Source organism: Lagopus muta, chromosome 3 (genome assembly GCF_023343835.1).
Source record: "Lagopus muta isolate bLagMut1 chromosome 3, bLagMut1 primary, whole genome shotgun sequence".
Taxonomy (NCBI): domain Eukaryota; kingdom Metazoa; phylum Chordata; class Aves; order Galliformes; family Phasianidae; genus Lagopus; species Lagopus muta.
The window spans coordinates 67,851,121-67,866,208 of record NC_064435.1 but is presented as its reverse complement, the minus strand read 5'-3'; positions in this window follow the sequence as shown (position 1 = coordinate 67,866,208).

The window sequence follows — 15,088 nt, the reverse complement described above, 5'->3', positions numbered from 1 at the left end:
GCCAAAGGGTCACTACTGTGGATCCCCTCGTTACTCCCAGCTTCTATTCCTGTTGAAGTCCCTCTGGGAAAGCAGGACAGTTCCCTACCTACTTTCATGTTGGCTTTGGTAGAGGCTTAATTGCTATACTGTTTGAATATCTGGGCATGTATATTTTGATCTGAGACTACTAGGAAACTATATTTGCATATTTTGAGCATATGTGTGTTGTAATGACAGAGGGCTTCCTGTATGAAAGGCTGGCCCACTTTTTATTTCAATATTATTCAGGCAATGTTGAGTTCTCCAGTGCAACAGAAGTGCAAGAAGAACTTTTTTTTTTTCCAGTAATTCCTTCTCTTTCCCCTCTTTTTTTTTTTTTTGAACTGTATGCAACCTGGACAGGAGAGGAAGCAGCAAAAACAATTAACTTCTGTTTCATTATGTAGATCTGTTTCATGTTAAAACTTTGTTATGCACAGTCTGTTTTCCATATTTGCACCACCTTCTGTGTGACTAGATTTTTTTTGATAGAAGTTTATATCTTTTACTCTCTCTGTCTTCAGTTTATTTGTTTTCCTGTTGTTGTTCTTGGCACACGTTGGATTTCAAGACAAGATTGCTTTTTATCCACAAGCCAGTCTCTGCAGATTAATCCAAACACAACTGAAATCTCAGAATTTCAGAGGCGGGGTTTGGATGAATGCACATCTTCAGTGCTGTTGCTGCAGCTGTTACAGTTGCATACAAATATTTTTCCCATCAGAGTTTCAATATAGAAAGGCCTCAAACTTCACTTTGAATTGACACTGAGAATTGTCTCTACTGAGAGATGCAGAGTGATATGCGTTTTGTAGCATGTTAATAAGATGCACCAAGCTTTGAATTTGAATGGGAGCTCTACTCACTAAATAAAGAGAAACAAAACCGCTTATCTGGATGCACTGGCAGAGGTACAGAAATCACTATACATGTTTTTCTTAAAAAAAGAAAATGAAAGAAATCTTGAAAGAGAGGGAGATAAAAGAAGATCTACCAAAGAGAAGGGTATTTTAGTAAATATTCTTGCTTGCTGCTACAGCTGTAATTTTTGTTTTATAGAGAATCTTGCTATTTCAGTTTCTTTCCAACTTTGAAATATTTCTAATTGGCTAATGTCTTTTTTTTTTTTTTTCTGGAAAAATGTATGTAGGAAATTAACTATGTGCTGATGGAAGATTTCCAGGCAGCTTTGTTGACTGTAAATCTAATCACAAACATAACTGGCAAGCTGAAGTACTTTCTAGTTACTTGTACGGGGCAGAGAAGTAGGCCCTGTACAATACTATGTGGAAATTATGCAGGAATCAGGTTGAAAAAAAAATCAAAATGTGTTTAAAAGATACTCTTTTTAAAATTTAAATCTGATTTCAGCTAGGATCTTGCATAAACTTATGTGACAAGGGGACCGGATTTAAGTGGTGTAACTTCAATTATTTCACACTTTCTACAATGTCTGATCCATGTATTTTCTACTCTTTAGTATAAATTTTAATTTATTCTAATTTAATTTAGTTCTACTTGTAGGTTTATTTTTTATGAATTCCCTGTTCAAGTCCAGCAAGTTGTGGATCTTCCCAAAGTCTCACCCAAACTCTTTGATAGAATCTGAAGTTAAAAGTTTGGCTTTAATTTTGATTTTTCAGGATACTCCTTCCTCCCTCTCCTCCCCCCTCCCCCCCCCCCCCCCCCCCCCCCAAAAAAAAAAGCCTGTTTCAGATTTTTTAGAGATTTGGTGCATAAACAGATTACAGGTTATTATATATACAAATCACAAATTTCCTGGCATCAGTTGCTCAAACCGTACCTGAGGGCAAATGCTTGTCCAGAAGCATCCTGTTAAACACCGTAGGAAATGTATCAGTGTTTCACTGACAGGTGAAACTACCTTGGTACACCTTGTGTTTTCTATGTGAGCCACAGAGCAAGCCTGTCCTGTAAGGACACAGCCTTTAATGTTCTGCTATGGGCTAATCTGCTACTCTGAATCTTGTTTTTTTGTTCAAACACCTGACAATATGATATATGCTGGTACGGGAAGAGAAAACTTGTACTTACGTGCTTTGTCTGTGTGGGGCTTTTCAAACTACAGAGAAAAGGATGGGGCAGCTCCTTTGAGACATTCTTATCAGCAGTCTTCCATTCATGGAAGTTTATCAAGTTTTGAAAATGGTGTGTTAAGGACTAATCAAAATATAATGAGATCCTCTGCTATTGGTGTTAGTTTTGATCAGAGACATAAGGAAATATTGAGAGAACCAGGCAAAAGAAATGCTTGGAGAAATATTTCAGTAGTTACTCATTAAATATCTTGTAAGGAATAGAAGTTTCAACATTATTTTCTCTAGAAACCAAATATTACTACAAAAACAAATCCATACAATTCTAGTCAGAATTCAATGAATGTTATTTTTTTATTCTTTTCTTGATAAAGAAATTAGAGACCTTAATTTACTTAATGATTAACCAAAGAAGTTCTGTCTGGAACCGTGATGGAGCTTTCTGAGATTTTGTTTGCCTATGAATCTCTTGATGTGTGTTTATTTTTTTTAATAAAAATGCCCAGTTATAAAGCCAATATTTCACCTGTTTTTATTAGTCACTGTTATGAGTCACTGTATGTCTAGCCTTGCACCTATAGTGGGAAAGGGGCAGTTTATTATTGGTGCTGAAGGGCAGCAGAATGGACACATAGCTAAGTCCAGGTGCTTGGCATGATATAGCTTCTTTTTGCCACTGCTGCTGTGAATATTTCCCTGGTTACAATTTTTTTTTTGGAATATTTTTTTGGAATCAAGCCACCACTTCAGATAAACCCCATTTTTCACAGATCTCACTATGGAACTAAAAAGTTTCTATGTTTCTTCTGTATTAAGTTCATCTGAAAAGCCTCCTGGTAAGCTGTTGTCAGTTCCAAGTTTCCTAATGAAGCCTCAGCTCATCTGAGTTTTACATGATTTGGGATTTTGCAATTGGAAGTTTGTACAGCACATTTTGAGCCATTTAAATCTATGACTTCAGCTGATCTTACTCTTGAGACTTTCACAAATTCCATTAGGGCACTGGAGGAACAACAGCAGAAGAAAGAGGCATGCAAAATACCTCAGTCTGGAAAGCAGATTTTCAATAGTTTTCTCCTACACTATCCTGATAAATCTAGATTATAATTGTATTTTAAGGAAAAGTTGAGCAATTTATGTATAGCTGCAACATTATTTCTTCACATTTATCTACTATTATTCAAAGAAGTTAATATGAGTAATTTCTGAGGTGAACTATTAAATGTTGGAGCAGTCTTTTTTTCAGAGCTAAAAAATACCACAGTACAGTTTAACTGGAAACTTTTCTTTATGAGGAGTGTTAATAAAATATATAGAAAATATTTTTCTGCTTTATTAGTTACTTCATATCGAGTTCAGATGGTACTAGGCTTCCATATATTGCTACTTTAATTCTCAGAGTACTCATGCTTGGGTGTAACTTGATGAAAATAATCTCCTTTAACATGCTTAGTGGTTTTTCTTCTTTTAGTATTTAAAGTAATCATTATATGTAAGCATTTTAACTTACTCCCACAGTGATAACTTAGTATATTAATTTTCAACCTATTCTTCTTTCCTTCTCTCTAGCCAATTAAGGTTTCTTAATTTGGAATAATGTTTCCAAATATTTAGTATAGACAAATCTTCATCTGTTGTTAAGGCATCTGTGGTTACAAAACTTCTGAAGGGCAAAAGTTTAGTACTATCATTAATTCACAATTAAGAAAAAAGGTGGATCTAACGTTAATGTGTTCAAAATTATTTCTTAATATGGAATTCATTTACTGCTGTGCACTGAGAAACTATTTTGGTTAGTATATTAAACATGACCGAACATTAAAATGGCTTTCAGCCCTTTGTTAATTGGTTCTATGGAAACTTAAAGATAGATCTTTTTTAGTGAATTTGTTCTTAAGGTTATGTCCAAATAAATGGATTAGTCTTTAAGTTTAGAACAACTGTCCTTGTTTGAAAATTCAGTGACATTGCTGCTATTAATATAAATACAGCTTCTGTAGGAATAATCTATTCCTTCCCTGAATATAAAGAGCAATGTAACTCTGATGTCTCAGGTTTCTGTGTAAAAGTCACAATGCTTTGGAGGAAAACCCCAAGGATACATTTCACATCTGACTTTGCTCAAGGCAAAATGCTTAAATTAAGAAAAGTACTGAAATTCAAATATTGAACTGGTGTGGTTTTAGGAAACAAAATTTGCAATAAGGCCCATGTAGATGCACAATTCATTTCCACTGATGAGTGATGACATCACAGCAATCATTTATAGCTGTGCTATGCTCTGTCACACATGACTTATATATAAGGTCATCAGAAATGACTAGAAATGAATAATGCATTTACAGTAACTTCATTCAGTGTTCTGTACACATGTCCTCAAAGGAGGCCTCCCAGTAAGATCAGAACCTTATAAAAGACATTCAGAACTCAGAAACAATTACATAGGTATTTAGACAACAATAATTTTAGCAATAATCCTTGTTTATATTGTTATATTTGTTATATATATTAACAATATATGTTATATAGTTCATATTCATGTGGTTGTTATGTTCATATTGGAAAAGATGTACAGTACAGTAAGTCAATAGAATGTCCTTTCATGAATGCAACAAGCTTAACATACAGATTTTGGCACTCAGTTTCTTCAGAGTAGGACAAGTGTAGGATTGAAGTCTGCTATCTGTGGTCCACAATGTAACAGGTAATTTCTTCCCCAGAGACAGCATCTGCCCAACTAAAAGATGGGCCTTTGTGATTTTGCTCACATCAATGAAATCCCTACACCCTACTTCACCCCAGGGCCTCAGTCAGAAAAGTGAGATACAGAAACGAGGAGGGCCCCTGGGAGAATTGCTGAGTGTAGTGTCAAGTCAGATGCATTTTTTGAAGGATAACGAAGTACAGCAGGAGCTGCTAATCAACAAAGGCAGATTTAGATTGTGCAAAGTTTGAAAGTTTGCTGATCACACAGCTGTCAGAACTTTTTCTTGCTTCATCTCTAACCTTATGTTCTTGATTCCCAAGGGTTGCATTATAACAACATTTTCCTTCCTTCAGTTTGATTTGCATAAAGTGAGCTGACGCAGCACCAATTTTTCTTCCATTCTGCTATAGCAAAAAAATCAGCTGAAATGCGCGGTGGGAATAACAGCCTCTTAGCTGCCTTATTGTACACTATATCAAAATGGTCTCTCTGGCCAAACAACTACGGTAAGCGTACATTAAGGACAAAAGAGTCAAGTGTAATCTGTGCCTACCTGCTAATAATGGATATACTTTATATGCAGGGTAATACTAGATTTTAGTTTGTTTTGTGTGGGGTTCTGTGGAAGAGAAAGAAAGGGCTGTCATAAACCTAATTCTGAGCAATATAATCAGCATGAAAAATGTCACCTTATTTCCTTTCAGAATGTTTGTCAGTATCTTAAAAAGAATTTGTATAGGGCCAATGCACATTAAAATTCATAAGGTCTTAACTTACCTGGCTATGTCACCAGCTGTCAGGCTGTTTTTTTTTCTGTCTGTTCCTACAATCTCCTCCTCACAAGAAAATAGGTTGGTTTCAAATGTGATAAATAGAAAAATGATGCCAATTTGATTTCTCTGTTCTCTGTTTATCTTATTCATTGTCAATCACGTTATCCATGTTATGCATCTGAAGGCCTCCTGTTTTCTTCTTTTGTTCCACTTATCGTTCTTATTGCATATACACACATCTCTCCCCACCCACAAACACACGTATATAAAGCCTTGACAGATAGCACTGACAAGCCCCTTAGATTACCACACACAGATAAACAGATACGACACTGAAAATGTCACAGTTCCTCTATTCAGATAGTTCTTAACTTCAATAACAAGATAAAATAAATTTCACCTTTTTATTTTTCTCAGTCTTATTATGTGTGCAATTGACTTGAAGTATGAAATCTTTTCATTCCTTAGTCATAGAAACTCCTTTTTTTTTCTCCCACAATGACAAGTTTTGTTATTGTTAAGACTGCTTTTCTGAACTCATCCATACGCCATGAAGTTGGAAAATATTCAAAGTTGAAAACAGCTTTAATGTAACCCCTCCTGATGTTACAAAAGTATATTACAGAAAGGAAAATATTTACAGCCGTGGCCTAAATCAGTCTTGGTAAAGTCAGTGTAAGCCTTTGTAAGACCTTGGTGGCTTTGAAGTAAGTCTCAATGTACTGCTGTCTTTCAACTCATGCAAGTCAGTGGGAGTTTTTGGTGTTGGCTTTATTGGGAGCATAGTTTAAAAAATACTTTGGTTATACTTTCTGCAAATCCTTCCCCAAGTATTATTTGAAGATGTGTCTAACGCTGCTGATTCATCCTGAGAGGACAACTGAATGATTGTAAAGAATGCAGAGAGGGCTGTCTGTTGAATGTATTCCTGCATTCCTTGGACTAATAGACTAAGATGAGTAAAAGTGCTATGAGGTATGTTTTATACCTTTTTTATATGTAGATAATATTAGCTGGAATTTGTTTATAAATTGTCGTTTGTTGAACTCTGGAATATTCTTTTTAATTCTTTGTGCGCTCCAGTGGCAGCTGTGCTTTCTTGCTCTGAAATTGTCACTAGATTCACTCCTTGCTGCCCAATTTTCTCTATCCTTTACCACTGCTGTGGATGTGTGGTTGCCTAGGTAACATATGCCCCTGATTTCCACTTTTGTTCTAAAAGTCCAGGAGGCCCTCCTTAGTATATATCTATGTCCTTAGAACTGGACTGAGCTGTTTGATTGTTTGATTAAACGAACCAAAAGTCTGTGGTCCTGAGGTGAATCTGCAGCTCTGTTATTTTTTTGTTCTGTTTTGGGTTGTGGGTTTTTTTTTTGTTTGTTTTGTTGTTGTTGTTTTTTTTTTTTTTTTTTAAAGTAAGACCCTTAAACCTACCAAAACACTGCTAATTATTACAGATTGGCTTATTAGGAGTTAAGCACATCACAAGAACAAAATAATTCTTGTAACAGGTAGACTAAATGAAGCGGTCAGCATAAATCCTCTCCTGGACCACAGTGTCAGGGCAGACTGGCTCCAGTCCTCCTGTCCTTTCCCTGGTTTGTGCAGCTGAGAAAGCCCTGCTTTCCTTATCTTTGTTTGTGACAGGGACAGCAATCCCACCGGATCAAAAGGGGAGGGAGCGGAGTGTGTCAAAGTTTTACAGGCTGGTTCAGCCTGGTACTGTGACTAATGGGACAGGGGACCCTTTTCCTCTTTCCCTGAGAAAGGGAAAATTGGGAAGGATAAGGAGATGGGAGATGGGCCTATGAACAGTACAGAGGCAACGATCTGAGAAGGAAAGTTAATTTACTAAATGATATCGGAATGCAAAATAGTACAATGTAATTGGAACTGGGGCTAATCCATCAAATAAAATGAGACAGACAGAGAGAGTGTGTCCAAAACCAAAAGCCTCGTTCTGAACTAAAGGCGAAACAGCTGGGGAGCATTCCTGCCCACTGCCAGGCAGCAAGAGCAAGTCCCGTGACTTGCAGATCTTATCATCCTCTCTGAACTCAAAGTCCTTGGGGGTATGTACCTCTTCTTCTCTTTTGAAAGCCAGGTATCTGGAAAGTTGTCACTCCACAGAACTGGAGTATTAACTGTTTAATTTCTTGAACTTTACATGATGTTATGATGTGGAATACTGATAGCAAAAATCACAAAACCATGACATGTTCCCAGCCGGGTCCCCTACAGATAATCCCATTTTTCTTCTGGGGCTATGTTCTGAGTTTTGAAGGTTCAGTATGTCAGCTCTATCATTAAGAGCAGACATATGTATCCCTGAATTCCTAGAGAAAAATTGCAACACCACTGCTTTCCCTTGTATCCAGCAGTGTTTTTCTTAGAACTGTTGTCAATAAGATGTGAAGTGGTGAGGAATTAGCTAAAAAAAAACCATATCTATACAGATACTCTTTCTATGCTGCTTCAAATACAATCTAGATAATAATATTTTCTTAGAAAAATAAAATAATGGGGAAAACTTGCTCTTTATACAGACATTTCCTGCTTTTTCTGTGTAACATAAACCAAAGCTTCAACAAATATTTTCAATTGGAAAAAAAAAAAAAACCACACCAGAACAGAATAAGCTTTAGAAAATGTTTTCCCATCCTGGATAAATGTTTGAAATAAAAAAAAAATGAAGATTCTCTTGAAAGAGGGAAAGAAGGAAAGCAAATGAAGAAATCAGAATAGAAATCAAAGGTGAGGGAAAAAATGAAATCAATGTACAATTAGGTTTTTCAAATATTTGGGACATTTTGTGAAGATTTATGTTCCTTACAGTTCTTTAATGAAGTAAAAGATTCAAATTGTCTGAATGAAATGTCTTTTTTTCTCTCCTCACTCATTTATTTAATGTCAAGACACATGATTTGACCATCATAGGAACTTCTTAAAATCAGACATGATGTGATTTTTCTGTTAATACAGCTCTTGATCTATGTGTGTTGTCAGAAACATTTGTTTCCAAATCCTAAATTGCATATAAGAGAGGGAACGTTTTATGTATGCTCCCAACCTCTCTCATCTGTTCAAACTTTGAATATCAGCCATGTTTGAAATTTTGAAAAACACACTGCCCCCACAAAGATTTGATAAAAATTCTATGAAGGACTTATTTAGATATGTCCTTGTAATGCAGGTGAACACTCATATATTTTATTTTTATTCCCCTCATGCACTGGAAGATGACGTCTTTACTATTTGGCTTCCATTGTAGCTCTACTTTTTATTGGAGATTTTACTAGAGTGATATCAAACTTACAGAAAGGTTTAGAAGACTGTTACCTTTAAAATATTACTTTATTTCTTAGAATCTGTATGTAAACCTGTATCTTGCCATAATATTTGAAAAATTATTTGTGCATGCATCACATTTAAACAAAATATTCCGATAATCTGTTACTGAAAGCAAGTTGTGCCTCAAACTCATCAGCCCTCCACCATAATGAATTAATGTGCATGCAGAAAGGAGAACTGTGTAACTGCTATCATGTTCTAGTGTCCTGTCTTTGAAGCTTTACTTTCAGCACTGAAAAAAATAGCAAAAACAAAAGACTTAGAATAATGAAAAATACTGTGACATGTTGTCCAAGTTACTGTTCTTATACTTTTTAAAATTTCATATCACATATCATTGTGTATTTTATTATGACATAATAATTTTGTATTAATTGGATCATAATCTGTAATTTGAAAAGCCATTTCATTTTAAAGCCTTTGAATTTTTATATCAGAATAGTAAAAAGTTAGTTATCTCTTTATGAAACTAATAAAGGAAAGCAGGAACACTGCATTCTTGCATTTTAAATGTCTTGTACTTGCCTTTAAGTGTGTGTACTGTTGTTGTTTAAGTTAGCTAAGGAATAGGTTAGAAAGGGGAAATTGTGGCATGAATTCTGGTTAGATTACCTTTAGGGTCCTCTGAAGTACTAAGAAGTGCTTGATTTTCTTCAGACATGCTCAGCACTTTGTGAAATCAAACTTTCTTATCACAGCTTGCTGCCTGATAGTCCCTAGTTTTGACTGGGGATTAAGAACATAATAAGTCCTTAGTTTTGGAAATGTTGGACAGAATTTCACTTGTGCTAGAGGTCTAGGGATCTTCACTCAGTCTCATTACTGGGAACATGTGCAGTTCAGCTAAGATGCAGACACCTACAGTTGCTTTATCCTATTTCTGTAATTTATATATTCAGAAATGTCATCAGGCTTTTTCACCTGGTTAGAGTGCATGTTTTTCTGTTGAAAACGTTGAATTTCAATCAATAGCATGAAATTGATGGTGGGTTTTTCTGTTTGTTTGTTTGTTTTTGTGGTTGTCGTCTTTGTATTTGATTTGAAAAGTGATAACATTTCTAGGAACTGTAAACTTTTTGTTTAGTCAAAACTCAAACATGAAGAAAGGTTTTATTGATATTTCTGTCAGCATGCGAGACCTAGTTCTCATTACACTGAGGATGGGTGCAAATATATGAATTTTCCATAATGTAGATGTGAAACAATATCTTGTACCAAAAACATGGTGAGATTTGATCTTTTTGGACAGATATCTCTATTGTAGGAGATTTGTAGACAGAAAGGAGACTCTGTCACTATTTTAGTACTTGTCTGACAGTGTTTCATAAGGCCTCAGTCTTGCTCTCTATAGGGATAGTGTTATTCTCTCCTGAGTGATGCAGGCAAAGAGGATGGATATAGGGCAGCTTGCCCTGGGTCACATTGGACAGCACAGGTCACACGACTAACACTGCAATATGATTTCTGCAATGTGTCAGGCACTCATTAAATTTCTCTCCTGTGTACATAGAACAAGATGTCAACTGAGGTGCAAAACCACAGTCACCACCTGTTGTCATGTTAAACTGTGTTAAAATGCCTTCTTAATGTTAATATACACCTATCTAGTGCAGACAGAACCTATTCCCAACATCTTTGGGCATTTTTGTCACAAGTAGCAGAAAAACTGGTGTTATTTGCTGACATTTCTGGAGGTGCTCGTTGCAGGTTCTGCCAAGCCTGTCAGTGCTGTTCTTGTGAAACACAGTGGCTGACATACACCTCAGTCCAGAAATGTTAAGAGGAATTAATCTGTCAGCATGGTTCAGCTCTAACAAATTGCTAATGGATTTTGTGCATGTGTTATCTCAAGCTACAATACTGCTGTTTTTGTGTACATGTACTTCTGGAAAATTCTGCTGTTACAGCTAATATTTCTATGCAGTACATACGATTGGGAAGAAAACTCTTTTCTGATTTTCAGTGGTTTGTTTTTCTTTTGTTCCAGCGACACAAGGCCCCAGATCTTCATTTCCAAAATGATTTCTGGTCTTCAGTTGTTTCATTGCCTGTAAGAGCAATAGTTAATTCTATTTTGCACACCTAGTCCTGCACCCTAGGACAGAAAATGAAGGATGCTTAGGAAAGGGCATGAGAAACAGGTCATGCATAGATCCTTCCCCGTTAACTTCTCAGCTTTCAGTTTATGTTCTAAACAGAGAACTCAAACAATGACTGGAGGGAGAATTCATCACCTTCAGATTTTTACAGGCAATGACAAAATGAGGAATAAGCAAACAAGCAGCTTCACCCAGACATCCAAACCAGTAACGAATGCCATTTAATTTTAGTCTTACAAAGAAGGTAATAATTTACAGCTATAAAAGTATTTTATACTTTTATAATATTTTACTATAAAGTAAATATTTCTTTTGGAGAGTATCTGGCATTCATAGAGAAAAATCAAGAATTGTGCTTAAAATCTCTCGTGATTGGACTTGTACTAGACAACTTGGACTATTCACTATTTAATTCCCTATTCTAACTGGGATCAGAGCATTTACTTAAACATCAGAGATAGTTCATACGCAAGAACTATGTCATTCTCATGAAATCAGCAGATGAAGGGCTGTACCAAACAGATCTGGTTTTATTCAAATGACCTAAATTTGCATCATGGGATCATTAAATATTAAGAACACGGATACTGCAAATCCTAGGTTATCATGCGTAGAGTTTTCTGGGCAATACAAATGGTGATTAAGTGAGGTTAATATGTAAGATTTTATGAAAAATGGCAATACTTTTATAGCTGTAAATTATTAATTCCTATACTATTTATGGTAATATTTTTAATCATAATTAACCTATTTAGTATTAATGAGGATGTAATATGTGAGATGAAAGTCCTATTAATTTTGTCGTTAAAAAGACATTCAATTTCTATGCTGCAGCATCAGAACGTGGACATTATCATATCATAAGAGCAATAGACGTGGAGGGAATACTATTTCAGCAGACCATAGTAAGTACAAAAATCTTTCCCTTTCAAACCTTTGAGTCCTTTTTACCCTTTATCTTACTTCTTGTTTCAGGGGATCTTTAACTTGTGGACGCAAAGCCTGCATTTTCTTGATAACAATGGCTTATGTTACAGTACATGTTATTCAGTAGAACCTGAGGCAAAAGCTGAGCATTGATATATATATATATTTTTTTTTCAGTAGAAATCCCTAGTGCCAAAGATGAGGATATTTACTGAAAAATTGATTGCTTGACCTGCACCTTGATTTGACTCAGACCTGCACACCACACAGTTTCTGCATTACAGTACAAATATGCATTGATGTTTTTTCTTTCAATGAACTAACTTCTCCCTTGATAGACATTTGAAAATGAAGAATATATACAACACATTTCCAAAAATAACTGATATTCCTGCCTGGCTACATCATAAATCTGATGTTAGGAATAGGTGAGAATCATGCGCCCCTATGCATTCACTATAAGGCAGCATTGGCCATGCTATTGAGAATTGTGGCCTGAGGTCCTTTCACTCTGAAGTCCATTCTTCACATTCTCTTTGAAACTTCTAAGTGCCCTCTTAATAGGTGTCTTCCGTTTTTTTTAGTTTCCTGCAGGTGAGTTTTCAATCATCGTTTCACCTTCCCATTTATAACTGAAACCTAAACCTGTGTCCAGAGGCATAAGACTTTACTGAATTGCTTTAGAACCACGATCTACTTCCTAATTATTGCTTCACAGGACTGGCCTTTTTTTCAAAGAACAGAGATGACTTACTCATCAGGCTTTGATAAGTTATGTCATTTCGGTTATTCATAATTTGTTCTTACCAAAGGAACACTTATATTCAAAAGAAAAAAATGTGTTTTGGAATTCAAAATTATTGAAGATTCATCCTAGGCAAGCTCTGTTCAGTATCAGTGCAGCTACAGAAGAATTTTTCTTTTTTGCTTCTTAGGTTAATGAAAATGGAGGGAAGGATTTTTTTCTTAGGTAAAACTGCTCATTCTTAGTAGGTAATGCTACAGAAGTAATTTATTCATATCTGTTATAAAATATTCCTGAAATAAGTTTTAGAATATTAATTTTCCCATGACTAATACTAAATGAATACTTGAGATTCTCAATTTAGTCTCACCAATCTAACATAGAATTTCTCTATTACAGTACCAATCTTTTAAGTGAGGTTTATTCTTTTCTATTTTTTTCCTATTATATAAACAATTTCAAATAGACGTGCATTAAAATATCAGTTATTTGGGTAATGCTAAAACAGTTTTGGGATTTTTTAATCAAGTGGAGGGAAAAAGTTGCAACATTGATGTGCTATTTATCTACGTATCTCTCTTGTATACACACAAATTTATTTTGAGTCTATGACTCTTTATATAATGAGAGATGAAAGAGTTTAAGATGAAAAGGGAGTGTATAAACAGGAGGGGGAAATGACTGTTTACGTGGGTGGATAGCAATAGGGCAAGAAGAAATGGTTTTAAACTGAGGCAAGGGAGATTTAGGTTAGTTATTAGGAGGAAGTTTTTTACACAGAGGGTGGTGACACACTGGAACAGGTTGCCCAAGGAGGTTGTGGATGCCCCATCCCTGGAGATATTCAAGATCAGGCTGGATGTGGCTCAGTGCAGGGTTAGTGACAGGGGGGTTGAAACTAAATGATCTTTGAGGTCCTTTTCAACCCAGGCCCTTCTATGATTCTATGAAATGTAACAAGAATTGCTGTTGTATTTTGGAACAAGTGAATATCTATTAAAACTATTTCTTTTTTTTTCTTTCTTTCTTTCTCCTTTTCTTCCTTTCTTTATACTTCCTTTCTTTTTTTCTTGCCTCTTCTTTTTGTTCTTTTTTTTTCTTTTTTTTTTTTTTTTGATAAATCTTTTGACAATTTCTTTTGTTTCTGAAGAAAAATGAAGTCCAAATATAAGTACTTATCTGGAACTGTGTCATCAAAGATTTTTTTTTGTTTTATCCTGAAGGTTGGACACTCCTCTTTTCTAGTTATACCCTATGCATTTATCTCTGCTGATTTGGAAAAAAATGACAAGTAAACCTACCTGGAAACGGAACAGTTGGCTGAGTAAAGCCAAACCATGCTCCTGGAATGGGAATATTGCAGCAGTACAGCAGTGTAAAGAAGTTCTCATATTTAAAGGCATATTAAGTGTAAGTAAATTTTTGTCTTAATTTTTAATTTGTTTTACTGCTACAACTCTTGAACAAAACAAGTAAGTTATTCCAGCCCCTTTCTATCCCATGCAATCACTTCAGAGATCACAAAGCTCTATATGAGCACTGGCTACTTCTCTTGCTCTTGTTGCTCCTGCAGGAAGGGGTTCAGTAACACCACCACCCACCTGCCAGGTTGCCTGAATTGCCCAAAGCAATGTGTTCAGGAGAGATTCAGAAAGCTGCAGAAGAACACCTAGGATTTTCTTAGCCTGTATTGTGTAGTGACATTTCAACAAAATTTTGAACCTACTCTGTTCTGCACACTCCAAGCACAGTATTTCTAAAACAGGATCACCTTCCTAGGGTCCGCAGTTCTACATCATACTTCTACTGATTGTGTATGGGTCAAAATATTGATAAGTGTTTGTTGGTGTACAGAAGACTGCTCTAAGCTACTCATATAACTGCTATAGTGACACAGCAATTTTTCCCTCTGAAACTGAAGTTATATCTAACTGTTGCCTTCTTATGTTTGCTAGGCTCATGTAATGAATAGAATGAAAATGTTGATAAAAATAATTTAACAAAGGAAAGATGTTTTTTCTACCTATCTGTGAATGAATTTAGATTATTTCAACAGCATCAAGATGTCAAAGTCAGCAAAGATCAAGTCAGCAAAGACTGACTGTCAAGATTTTGCATCCTCACAAAGTGATTCAGAGCATGTTATCTCCTCCTCTGCGAGATAAATGCTGAAGAAAAATATGATTTCTTTCCTTGCTTGATTTTGACTGTATGCAGATATGGTTAGAAAACTTTGCATCCTACATATTCAAGGGAAAAAACTTAGAGTATCCACTGAATATATTTCTATAGCCAAAATATTTTGTATGAGGCATTCTGTTGATGTTCTAAGCTTAAAAATCAGCATGGATGGGGTAACAAGGCTAATTAAATCTATTAATGTTCTTTTTCTGTGGACTGGGCTATTG